A 12,294-nucleotide genomic window follows, 5' to 3' on the forward strand; every position below is an offset into this window, starting at 1 on the left:
AGAAAACAAATGCAGCCAAATGACTAATTTTGGCAGTTTCTTGCAGCTGGGAATCATTTTGTGCCATTTATTGATCTCGCAAGGGCCTTTGAATCTCATTGCTGGTTCACCACCGAGAATGGAAAGAACGACAACTCCGGCTGAATGCAGAATAAATGAGATTGCCTGGGCTGCTTATCCCTGCCAAAATGTGCCCAGTGCTGTCAGCTTAAGATGGCCAATAGCCTCAAGATGCAACATCCAGGATTTCCATCCCCATTGTAAACCCAGAAAATCACAATGACTTTGAGTGGCACTGCTTCAGATATCACTGACCTCAAACAGCGTTTTGCATAGGAATTGGTGAGCAGCAGATTGCTTGGCTGAAGAATGAACTAGGTGTATTTAAGCTGCATCCTTGGACATCAAACCTCTGAAAGGGAATCCATTTTAAACCTGGCAGCTCGGCTGTGTCCAATCACTTCCAGCTGTTTCTTCACAACCCTCTATGGGGAAGGGCCATAGCTCAGGAACAGAGCATCTGCTTTGCATGCAGAAGGTCTCAGGTTCAATCCCCACCATCTCCAGGCAAGGCTAGGAAAGACCTCAGCCTGAAAACCTGGTAGAGCTGCTGCTCATCTGTGTAGATAATGCTGAACCAAATGGACCAATGGTCTGAATCAATATAAGGGAGCGTCCTGCATTCCTGTGTCTTAAGGGAAGGGTTTGGAACCCAGAGACACAGAGCACCTGTTTTGAATGCAGAAGGTTCCAGGTTCAGTCACTGGCATTGACAGTTGGGGCTGGAAGAGAACTCTGTCTGGAATCTTGGAAAATCACTGCCAGTTAGTGTAAACTGAGGGAGGTCATAGAATCATAGAACTGTAGAGTTGGAAGGCTCATTTTCTCCAACCCCCTGGAATGCAAGAATCTCACCTAAAGCATCCAACCTCTGCTTAAAAAAACTATTGAAGGAGAGTCCAAAATCTCCTGAGGTAGTCCATTCCACTGTCAAACACCAGCTACTGGCAGAAGGTTCTTTCTGAACGCCATTCTTGTATCTTGAATCCATTGGTTTGGGTCCTACCCACCAGAGCAAGAGAAAACAAATTCGCTCCATCTTCCATGTGACAGCCTTTTAGAAGTTTGAAGATGGCCACTTAGTCTCCTCTTATCTAGGCAAAACATAACCAATTCTCTCAACCATTCCTCATAAGACCCCTGATCATCTTGATCTCCCTCTTCTGCGTACATTCCAACTTGTCAACATCCTTCTTGAACTGTGGTGCCCAGAACTGAACACAGTATTCCAGATGTGGTCTGACCAAGGCAGGATAAAGTGGTACTATTACTTCCCTTGATCAGAACATTCAAGAAATACAAGTAGCTTCTTTTTGCTGCTGCTTCTGCATCACACTGTTGACTCAAGTAAAAGTAGTTTTATTACAGTCAATGACCAGTATCGAGACAAAGACAGCAATTGTGAAATATAAAAAATCAGGACAAAATAAGATGATGTAAAACCACATAAACATAAAAAGCAGTTCCAGGTGGTTATTTATCTGCCAGAAAGGACAGATTTCTGGTTTCTCTTCAGATTGTATAAATCACTGTTGACTTATGTTAAGCTTTGTGTTCCAAAGGATAGGACTTGAACCAATGGCTTCGTGTTACAAGAAAGGGGATTCCGACTAAAGATCAGGAAGAGCTTAATGTCAATAAGGGCTGTTCCACAGTAGAATAGCTTTCATGTGTGATCTAGTTGAGATTTCTGCACCATAGGGGTTGGACTAGATGATCCTTGGGTTCCCTTCCAAATCTACAATTCTATGATTCTATGACAAGTGGTGCATTGCCCACCAACCTCAGCCTGCCCTCAGCCAGCCACCACCGGCCTGCCTTCTATCTGATCACCAGTCCATTGAGTCCCCCTGGCTGTCAGCTTCCAATTCCTTCATCTGAGTGTTGCCCCTTGTGGAACTCGGCAAGAAAGTGGATGGGGTCAAAACTAAAATTAGTTGTGTCTGCCTTTTATTGGCTTTGGTTGTGCCTGTCAGTGGTCTCCCAGCCTTCCTCGCTACCACTCCCATCAGCTATGACTGTCTTAGTGTATATGTGGGCCCTTGAGATTGTGTGTGTTTGTGTTTGTGTGTGTGTGTGTGTGTGTGTGTGTCTTAAATTTCTGCAAATCAACGACCTTGTTTTTGTTTGTTTGTTTCCCCTTTTTTGCAAGCACACATCATAGTTTCCTTGACATTTAAAATAACTGGAGTGAGGGGGAGTTCTTGGTGGAGATCTGAAGATACCTTCCAACATTCCACATGAAAATAGGGACATTCTATGCTTTAGATTAGAATGCCCCCATTTTGATCCTTGGGACCATTTGCAACTCAGGGCAGTTCAGCTGACCTTTCATCCAGGCACAGATCAGACCCAGTCTCCCTAAGCTTTCTTCAGTATCATGGGGCCAGGTGCTTGGACCTCTGAGTCTGCTCACCAGGGGCACATGGCCCCCAGAGGAATGATAATGAGGTGGTGTGGCCCTCAGACTGGGAAGGCTACCCCACCACCACCAATTTGAGTCCATCCCTAGACGTATAATAGCAGCCTGATTGCAAAACCTTAGCAAACAGATGCTTTTCCTGGACTAGCAAGACTGTTGGTAAATCTTTTCCTGCTTCATTTTGTAAGAGCAAATCTTAGGAGGACCCTCTTCAATCTTTTCCTTTTTAAGCATTTTGCCTTAGCTCCTGCATGGCAAAGGACATTACAAGATGCGGTGTTTGCTCAGCCTCTGAAATTGAGAGCGCCATTCTCTGTTCACCAGGGCAGTGCCACAGCTGAATCCAATTGCCCGTCGAATTTACTTAGCTCACTTCATAATGAAAAATACTAATGGGTTTAACGAAAGGTGACTTCCACAATCAGTCACACCTTTTTCCGTAAGACGCTGGTGGACACTTGCCTTTCGTCTGTGCTTTAAACCGCCTTGATGAAAAGCCCCCCCCCCTCCACATTTTATTTTTATTTATTTTTGCTCCAGAGGTTCCCCCACAAAAAACCTGCTCTTTAAAGTTGAATTGGAGCAAACATTAGTCTATGCAAAACCAAAATTGTTGTTTGTTACACTTCAGCTTTAAAGAGAAGGTTTGTGCTGGAAAAGCTCAGAGGTGAAGGAGAGAATGCTCAGACAAGGAGCTTTAAAACACAGCTTGTGCCTAGAAAATGTAGAGCAAATGGGAAGTGTGGATAAGCCCTCAATGTTTACTGATGCTTCTACCCAGCAGCTCTTCAAGCATTTGCAAAGAGTACAGTGGTACCTCAGGTTACATACACTTCAGGTTACATACGCTTCAGGTTACAGACTCCGCTAACCCAGAAATAATACCTCGGGTTAAGAACTTTGCTTCAGGAGGAGAACAGAAATTGTGCAGCGGCAGTGCAGTGGCAGCAGGAGGCCCCATTAGCTAAAGTGGTGCTTCAGCTTAAGAACAGTTTCAGGTTAAGAACAGACTTCCAGAACGAATTAACTACTTAACCCGAAGTACCACTGTACTGCACAATGAGAAAAGCACTCTCATTTCCCAAACTTTCTGTTTCAGGAGGTTCAGCACTTTTTCAACCCAAGATGTAATATTATGGTATGGCGGGGGGGGGGGAGAGAGAGAGAGAGAGAGAGAGAGAGAGAGAGAGAGAGAGAGAGAGAGAGCAGTGTCCCGAGAATTTCATGCTTTGAACATAAAGCAAAAAATGCCTGTGGTGTCCAGATTTTTCATTGCAACACTGAGGCCTAAGGATGTGTGAACTAAGACACAGATGGGATTTTTCTACACTCACTGAAGCTCTTTTGACTTCCCTCTACATTTCTCAGACTAATAACTTTTATGCGCATAGAAGAATCCTGCAAATTCAGTTTGGACTATGCAAAATCCTGTGATTGCCTTACAAATGTGCATTTGATCCCCAAATACACATGCACACGCACACACACATTTTTATTTCTCTTGAGGAAACTCCTACGACTTCCGTCAAAATTAATTTACCTACTGAGGAGTACCCAGAAACACTTTCAGTTTCACATTTGCAGTGACAACCTTCCTAGGGACTATAATAGTGATTTTTTAAAAGGCAGTTTTGACGCCCACATTTCTGAAGATGCCACTATTCTATGTATTAGGAAAAAACAACATGGTGTAATTTGTGTTAGCATCTCATTCGTGGGGGTTTCGCTGATTGTGCATCTGAAGGAGGGTGTGAATAAAGTTTGGAGGAAAACCACATTGAATCAAGGCCATCAAAAGGAAGGAAAAAAGAAGCTGTTGTCAACTTGAGCACGTTTCACCCGATTCAGCCCCAGTGTTTATATTGCTATTATTATTATTAACGCTCTTGAGCGTGGAGCCAGTGGTTTCTCATCACCAGAATTCATGGTGTCTTCTCACATCAGGAAGAGGGATGATGAATTCAGGAAGGGGCACTTCACTTATTTTCTCTGCGATTATACATCTTGGTAGCTTGGCAGCTCTGACGTGGGTGAGGGATAACAGGAAAAATAGGAAATTGTCTCCTCTCATCAAAGATGTGCCGCAAACATCAAATGGCAGAGAAGCTGGCATTTTTAAAAATGTCTGATTAATCGTGTGTGATTTCTTCCCCCTGGCCTGTGTTCAGCTGTGAAATGAATACGCAATTAAGGCTCTCAAAGGGCCAATATATCAAAGGGGGCAGCTGAGATCATGTAGCAGGGGCATTAGGCAATGCTGAGCAAAGGGCAGCAGAGCCTGGTCCATTTGGGCAAATGGGGCACAGCATCACGAACGTCAGTCTTAAGTCTACCAAGCCCCCTGCCTGCCTTCTTAATTGCAACTTGTCCATGGACTGCATGCTTCTTAGCCCCAGTTTTCCCTTGCAGAATCAGTTAAGCCTGTCATTCTCCTTTCCTTCTGCCCTGCCAGACCCAAGAGTCACCAGACATCCCTGGCAAAGGGAGATTCTTTTAGTGCATCCCTCTTTCACCCTTTTTGGACAAGCTAGGACCCTTGCCTCAAAGGAGAATGGTTCAGGGCTAATTCACTTGTATGAGGGATGCTCCAAATTTTGTCACATCCACATTTTTTGCTGTGTTACTTGGTCATGTTTCTGCAGTCAGAGTGAAAATGCATTAAGAAACCAGGTATAGGCAATATTGAGTGGAGAGGCCAATAGTCTGACATGGTTTAAGACTCCTTTCGGGGTATATTCTCAGTTCAGTTGCAGCTCCACACATAGGGATGGACCAAGGGATAAGTTTCAGAGCTCATCTATCTGAGTTCCTAGGCATGGGTGCAGGCTTTCTGTGTCTGGGCCTGAGCATATTATTATTATTATTATTATTATTATTATTATTATTATTATTTGCTCCAATTCAGTGGGGGGAAAATGTGAGTTTTCCCAGAGAAGAAGAAGAAGAGTTTGGATTTGATATCCCACCTTTCACTCCCCTTCAGGAGTCTCAAAGCGGCTAACATTCTCCTTTCCCTTCCTCCCTCACAACAAACACTCTGTGAGGTGAGTGAGGCTGAGAGACTTCAGAGAAGTGTGACTGGCCCAAGGTCACCCAGCAGCTGCATGTGGAGGAGCGGGGAAGCGAACCCAGTTCCCCAGATTACGAGACTACCGCTCTTAACCACTACACCACACTGGCTCTGGAAAAGTGCCTGGAAAAACAAACATGCTGGAAAGCTATGTGTGGATGAGCCCTCAGTTTCTCTCTGGTTCTTATTTTTACAATCCTGCATTTAGTTCTCTACATTTCCACATTAATTTGTGGCACCCCCCCCCAAAAAAATGGACATTTTAATGTTAATTTATTTGAATTTATACAGGTTTGTATGCAATTTTGCCATGCAATATATGTAGATATGTAGCTTGGGGATACTTCTTGCTCACTGTCACCTGAGACTCAGAGGGTTACAGTCTTGCAGAGTGCCTTTTGCCAGCTTTGGCTGGTGGCCCAGCTATGACCGTATCTGGGCAGGGATAGCCAAACTTATGTTGTCTACCCTCTGGTAACCTCTAGGTTAGACTACTGCAATATGTTATACATGGGGCTGCCTTTAAAAATTGTTTGGAAATGGCATCAGATGCAGACTGCAAAAGCCAGGTTGCTCAACAGAGCAGGATGTTCTGAGCACATGGCACCAATCTTGGCACAAGTGCGCTGGCTATCAATTAGTTTCCAGACCCAATTCAAAGTGTTGGCTCAGGACCCCAATACCTCAAGGATCCGCCACTCATCATATGAACTGACCAACCTCACTTGAGACCCTTCTTCGTGTGTCTTCTCCGTAAGAGGTCTGGAGTATGTCAACGCGAGAATGTCTGGCCCTGTGCTATCATTACATAGATGCAAGGCTTTTAGTTATCTGTGGTCTCTTTGAGTGAGTGGAATGCTTTATTCCTGTATTTTAAAAATAGGAATGTCTTTTAGATTTTTATTTGTTTTTCTGTATGCCAGTTTTAACCTACAGTGGTACCTCGGGTTAAGAACTTAATTCGTTCTGGAGGTCTGCTCTTAACCTGAAACTGTTCTTAACCTGAGGTATCACTTTAGCTAATGGGGCCTCCCGCTGCCGCTGCGCCGCCGCCACATGATTTCTGTTCTTATCCTGAAGCAAAGTTCTTAACCTGAGGTACTATTTCTGAGTTAGCGGAGTCTGTAACCTGAAGCGTCTGTAACCCGAGGTACCACTGTATGCGGGTTTCTCTTGTTTATATACTGTATGTAACTGTATGTGAATTTTTTTGAAAAAAATGACTGACAGATTTAAATAATACATTTTGTGTTATTTTCACTAATATATGCTGTTTCGTTTTGTTGTGGTTGGGCTGTTTTGCACAATGTACCTTTTTACAGTGGTATGGAACCTTTCCTGGCCAACAGGCCAGATTCTTCTGTCCTCCAACTCTGCTGGGGCAGATTTGGCAAGTGGGTGGTGCTGACAACACCAAGGTTGCAGGTTCAATCCCCGTATGGGACAGCTGCATATTCCTGCACTGCAGGGAGTTGGACTAGATGATCCTCAGGGCCCCTTCCAAATCTACATCTTCTGTGGAAGTGGTCAAGGCGGCTCACATGGTACTCCACCTCCCCATGTTATCATAACAAGAACCATGTGATGTTGGTGAGACTAAGAAACTGTGACTGGCTCTGGGTCACCCTGGACACACAGGTCCTAGACTGACACTCTAACCATTGGGCAACGGTGTCTCTCAAATGAGTCTTAAAGCACTCAAGTGTTGAATGGCCATTTCATCTTTGGCATCCACCTTTGAGGTGGAAAGGTCACATGTCTCATCTGAGCAAAAATCTGGAAATCTTTGACTGCTCCGGGTTATATGGGAGAATTCTTGGGAATATATGTGTCCATGTCTATCTGCCCAGGAGGATATTCTTCCGCTGCAGCAGAGACCTGATCAGTCAAGTGTCAGTTCCATGTAATGAAAAGAACGGGAAATGGCTATGAGTCAGAAGCAGTGTGAGGGTCGTGTGCAGATAATAAACTGAAGAGAAGAGAAGGAAAAGAAAATGCAATCGCCATCCATCCTGTCCAGGCTTTGTGTCACATTGATGAAAGGTTTTTGTTCCAGAGCAATTGGAACAGAAGTAAAATCCCAGCGCTGGAGGGGGGTTGTCTTTTCCGGACACTTGGCAGGAGAGAAAAGCAGATTTGATCAATCTGGGTCATGTGTGGAAAAGAAGAGTTTCTTGATTTGTGGTGCAACATCTGCAAGGGAACAGATGTCCCTTAGCCAGGAGCAAGAGAAGTGGCGTTTGCATTCCCTGCTATGTTGAATTCATCTGCAACACTGTGTAGGCATCAAGGCAACCGTGTCTGGGTTTTTGTTTTCAAGTTGAATTGCACTTTGAAGCAGAGGAAGCCTGAGAAATGCTCGGAAAGCATCTGTTTCAGAAAGCTCTCCACTTGAGAGAGAGACAATTAAAAAGGCATTCTGAGCTGGGATGTTGCACGTGGCTTAGAATGTCTCTTTTTGCAGAGAAGTGTCCCAAGTGGGAAGCATATTTGTGAAAAGTATTGCCAGTTGAGAGAAGAAAGAAAGAAAGAAAGAAAGAAAGAAAGAAAGAAAGAAAGAAAGAAGCTAATATGTTGTCAGTTGTTTGCAGTGCATATCCAAAACTACTTAATAGGGTTTTCTAATATACACTTTTCATCATCAGGTTTTTGGCACTCCTTGCAATAATGCTCATTTTTTAAAATTTAAAATGCCCTTCCTTCCTTCCACTTTAATTTACTTTTGGTGACATCATCAAGTCAACCAATCTGTTTTAACCCACTTGATTTCATTTACTGATGCTCCGTGACAACACTGCCAGATGCAGGCTTGTGGCATCATCCTGGTCACTCTGTTATCCCTGACTGGGTTGGATCACCCATGTGACTAATTCAACAGGAATAAAGCAAGGGTGGGTGGTGTGGGTGCTGCAGCAGTCAGCGGGGACAATGTTAAAATAGATATTTGCATGGTCTGTGGGAAATTTCCTGCCCCCTAAAAGCAATAGCTAAAATGCAAAGTACTATTTAGTGCAGCCTGTGTTTTTACAAAAGGAGTTGCGTGGCGAGTACCCGCCTCCCCCCTTGGAAAATAAAGACACAAGGCACAGCATTTAAGGTTAATGGGCGTAAAAAGGCCACAACTTTATTGATTGCAGGAATTGAGTGGCATTGGCTTAGGCACTGGTCCTATCAACTAACCGGCTTCAGCCTGATTGCTTGAAGACCGGCAAGGGTTAACCGCCAGCAGGGGGAGTCCAGCTGATGTACATCAACTAGGAGCTCCCCCGGGGTCACCGCTCGGGAGCATGCCTTAGGCCCACACCTCCATAGGCTTCGGACAGGGCCACACCCCCCCGGAATCCTTTGCCGGACTACCCTTCGATTTGGGGGAAGGTGATGGCGCTTCCTTCCCCCCCTCATCTGCATAGCAATACCCTTACCAATGTCTAACCACCAATGTCGAGGAAGTTGTGACGATTTGCTACAAGGTAGTCAAAAAACCAAATGGCTGGTGCCAATTTGCCAAGTGGAAAAAAAATTCCTACCAGGCCCCTTGACAGCGACCAACCAAAGTCCATAGCAATGTCAGAGGGCCAAACCTAAGGGCGGGCAGGGTGGGAAACTGGAGCAGCTGGAGCGAAGAAGAGAGGGAAATCCTCGGTCGCGCACGCCCTAAATAGCCCGGGCCACGCCTCCCTGGCCAACCGATTGGCTGGCCAGGGAGATGACGCAGTGCAAACAATACTGAGCTAGATGGACAAATGATCTGGCTTGGTACAGCTTCCTGTGATTCAGCCCCCGCGCACGTGGGGAGGCCGTGGGGCCCGCAACCCCACCTCCTCTCCAGCTCGAAAGTGGCTTTGTGCACAGGGGGAGTCCTCACAACAACCCTGTGAAGTAGATTAGTCTCAGGGTAGATCATGCAGACAGTACCATTGTTAAGGAAGGATTTGAAATTGGGTCTCCCACTGGCTGTTTTTGCATTCATTTAGGCTGCTATGAAAGGGAAGGGGGGCATTTTTCAGACTGAGTTCAAGTTCAAGTCATTTTATCAGGGTTAAAGACCGGCACCAAGACAAAAAGCACCAATTACAAAATTTAAAAGTGCAGAACAAAATAAATAATGTACATAAAAATGAGCTTCAGTCAAAGTCCCATGCAATTATGCCTTGGTCAGACCACCCCTGGAGTACTGTGTCCGGTTCGGGGCACCACAATTTAAGAAGGGTATTGAAAAGCTGGAAAGTGTGCAGAGGAGGGCAACCAAGATGATCAAGAGCCTGGAAAACCAAGCCTTATGAGGAATAGATGAGAGAGTTGGGTATATTTAACCTGGAAAAGATGTGGTAGCCATCTTTCAATATCTGAAGGGCTGTTCTGTGGAAGATGGAGCAAGCTGGTTTTCTTCCATTCTGGAGCGTAGGACTTGAACCAATGACTTCAAGTTACAAGAAAGTTACGTGGTTTTAGCAGTAATGTTATAGAATTAGGTAAAATTGGATTATGAATAGGTGAGAATGTAAAGTTACAATATATTAAGATAAATTATTAAGATAAAAAAGCAAAAATGGAAAGGATTTGCTGAAACTGCTAATTGAATTAGAATACAAAAAAGGGAGATGTGAGGAGGTCAGGGAAACAAGTAAATGAAAGACAAGACATAGAAAGATTGGAATGTTTTTAATTGCTTTTATTTTTCTGTAACTTGTATTTTTCTTATTTTCTTTTTCTTTTTCATTTTTGTAATATTTATGAAACTTTAATAAATATTATTAAAAAAAGAAAAGAAAGGAGATTCCAACTGAATATCAGGAATAACTTTCTAATAATAATAATAATAATAATAATAATAATAATAATAATAATAATAATATCTTTATTGTCATTGCCCCCTCTAGGGGACAACGAAATTACTTGGCTGCTCCATCCACCCAGGTAGGGCTCTCCACTCAAAATCAAAACAACTATAAAAACACTAATTAAAACAATACAATATAGTACAGCAAGGAAGATTAGATGACTTTCAAAGTCCAGGTTTCCCATTCAGGGCCGAGATCGCTCTGGAGAAGAAGCTGTTCTTGAGACGGCTCGTTCTTGTCTTCATCGTCCTGTATCTCCGTCCCAACGGCAGGAGCTCGAAGAGACAGTGACCAGGATATGATGGATCTTTTACTATGTCCAGTGCCTTCCTATGGCACCTTGTGGCATAAATCTGCTCTAAGGTGGAGAGTGGGCAGCCAACAATGCTCTCTGCTGCCTTCACAACTCTGACAGTAAGAGCCATTCAAAAGTGGAACAGACTCCCATGAGAGGTAGTGGACTTGCCTTCCTAAGAGGTTTTTAAGTAGAGGTTGGGTGGCCACCTGTCATGGATGCTTTAATGGAGATTCCTGCATTGCTGGGGGTTGGACTAGATGACCCTAGGGATCCCATCCAATTCTATTATTCTGTTAATAGGCTTGCCTCTATGCACACAAACCTCTAGGCTTCATCTAGGTAAGAAGAGGCATTATCAGAGTTAAACAACACCTTCCAGTCACCATCCTTTAAAGCAGGGACAATGAGGAGTGTGGCTTGATAAGGATTCCAAGGGCCAATTAGAGCCACATTTGGCCCTCGGGCCTGAGGTTCCCTCCCCAGCTATACACAGAACAGTATACCCACCTAGGGTATTGATGGGGGCCTACTTCTCAGGAGACCAGCATAGGATTGCATTGACACTGTACTAGAACATTCAGAAGCCACTTGTCATTTCTGAGTCACTAAGCTTAAGAACATTGAGGCCTTCCAGAAAACCATCCAGAACCATCCTTAAGGAGGCAGATCAGTCATGCAGTGTTGAGAGACATCACATGCAACATGTTCTCTCTGGTTTCCAAATCACCTACACAGATGTTGGCCAGATGCCCAAGGGAGAGTCAGCAGGCTCAGTCACACATCCTGATCAGGCTGATTCTATTGACCTCTGTGCTGCTGATCAGGCTCTGTTCGCCAAACATAAAACTCAGCCAACTTTCCACCATATTGAGATGTTCTGATGAGCTCCTGATTCATTTAACATGTGTTGTTTGATGGAACAGTGTGGCACACAACAAGGAGCCATACCTCAGTAGCGGCGCATCTGTTTTGTACAGAGAAGGACCCGGGTTCAATCCCTTGCAACCGAAGGTAGGACTGTGAATGCCCCCCCCCATCTGAAATAATTGAGAATGGCTGTCAGTCAGTGCAAACAATACTGAGCTAGATTGACAAATGATCTGGCTTGGTACAGCTTCCTGTTTTCCAAATTCACTGAGAAGCTCACAGATCGATTGTTAGTGAAGTAAGGGGAAGTGTTGGAGCTCATCAGTAGAGCCTTTGCTTTGCATGAGGAAGGTCCAGGTACAATCTTTGGCATCTTCAGATAGGTCTGGGCAGGACTCACTGTCTGAAACCCTGGAGAGCTGCTTCCAATCAGTGTAGACAATGCTGAGTTAGATGGACCAAGGTAAAATATTACATATCACTTGATAAGACAGGCGAACTAATGTTCATGTGGAAACAACTGTTCCTGGAGAGTTCCATAAGATGGAGCCCCAATGGCCAAGATCTACTTTGAGGGATACTTTGCACAAGGAGGTAGCACTGTCCTGCTCCTCTGACTCCAACAGCCTTTCCACCTGTGGGTTGAGCCCTACACCCCAAAATTTCTAATACAAATGATATTCTCTGGCCCAAATGTAGCTTCCATTGAATGGAGAACAGGAAAGAATGTGGAATT

General features: G+C 44.3%; 1 long non-coding RNA gene across 1 annotated transcript; it reads right to left on the reverse strand.

Annotated features, from left to right (window-relative positions):
• Positions 1–10,387: 10,387 nt before the first annotated feature.
• On the reverse strand, positions 10,388–10,680 carry LOC309330840. Its single transcript, XR_014151615.1, has 2 exons — positions 10,497–10,680; positions 10,388–10,455 (listed from the first exon to the last, which is right to left on the reverse strand). It is a non-coding gene; the product is annotated as an uncharacterized lncRNA (long non-coding RNA).
• Between the last annotated feature and the right edge of the window lie 1,614 nt (positions 10,681–12,294).

This window comes from Podarcis erhardii (genome assembly GCF_964252035.2).
Source record: "Podarcis erhardii genome assembly, chromosome: 15".
NCBI lineage: Eukaryota > Metazoa > Chordata > Lepidosauria > Squamata > Lacertidae > Podarcis > Podarcis erhardii.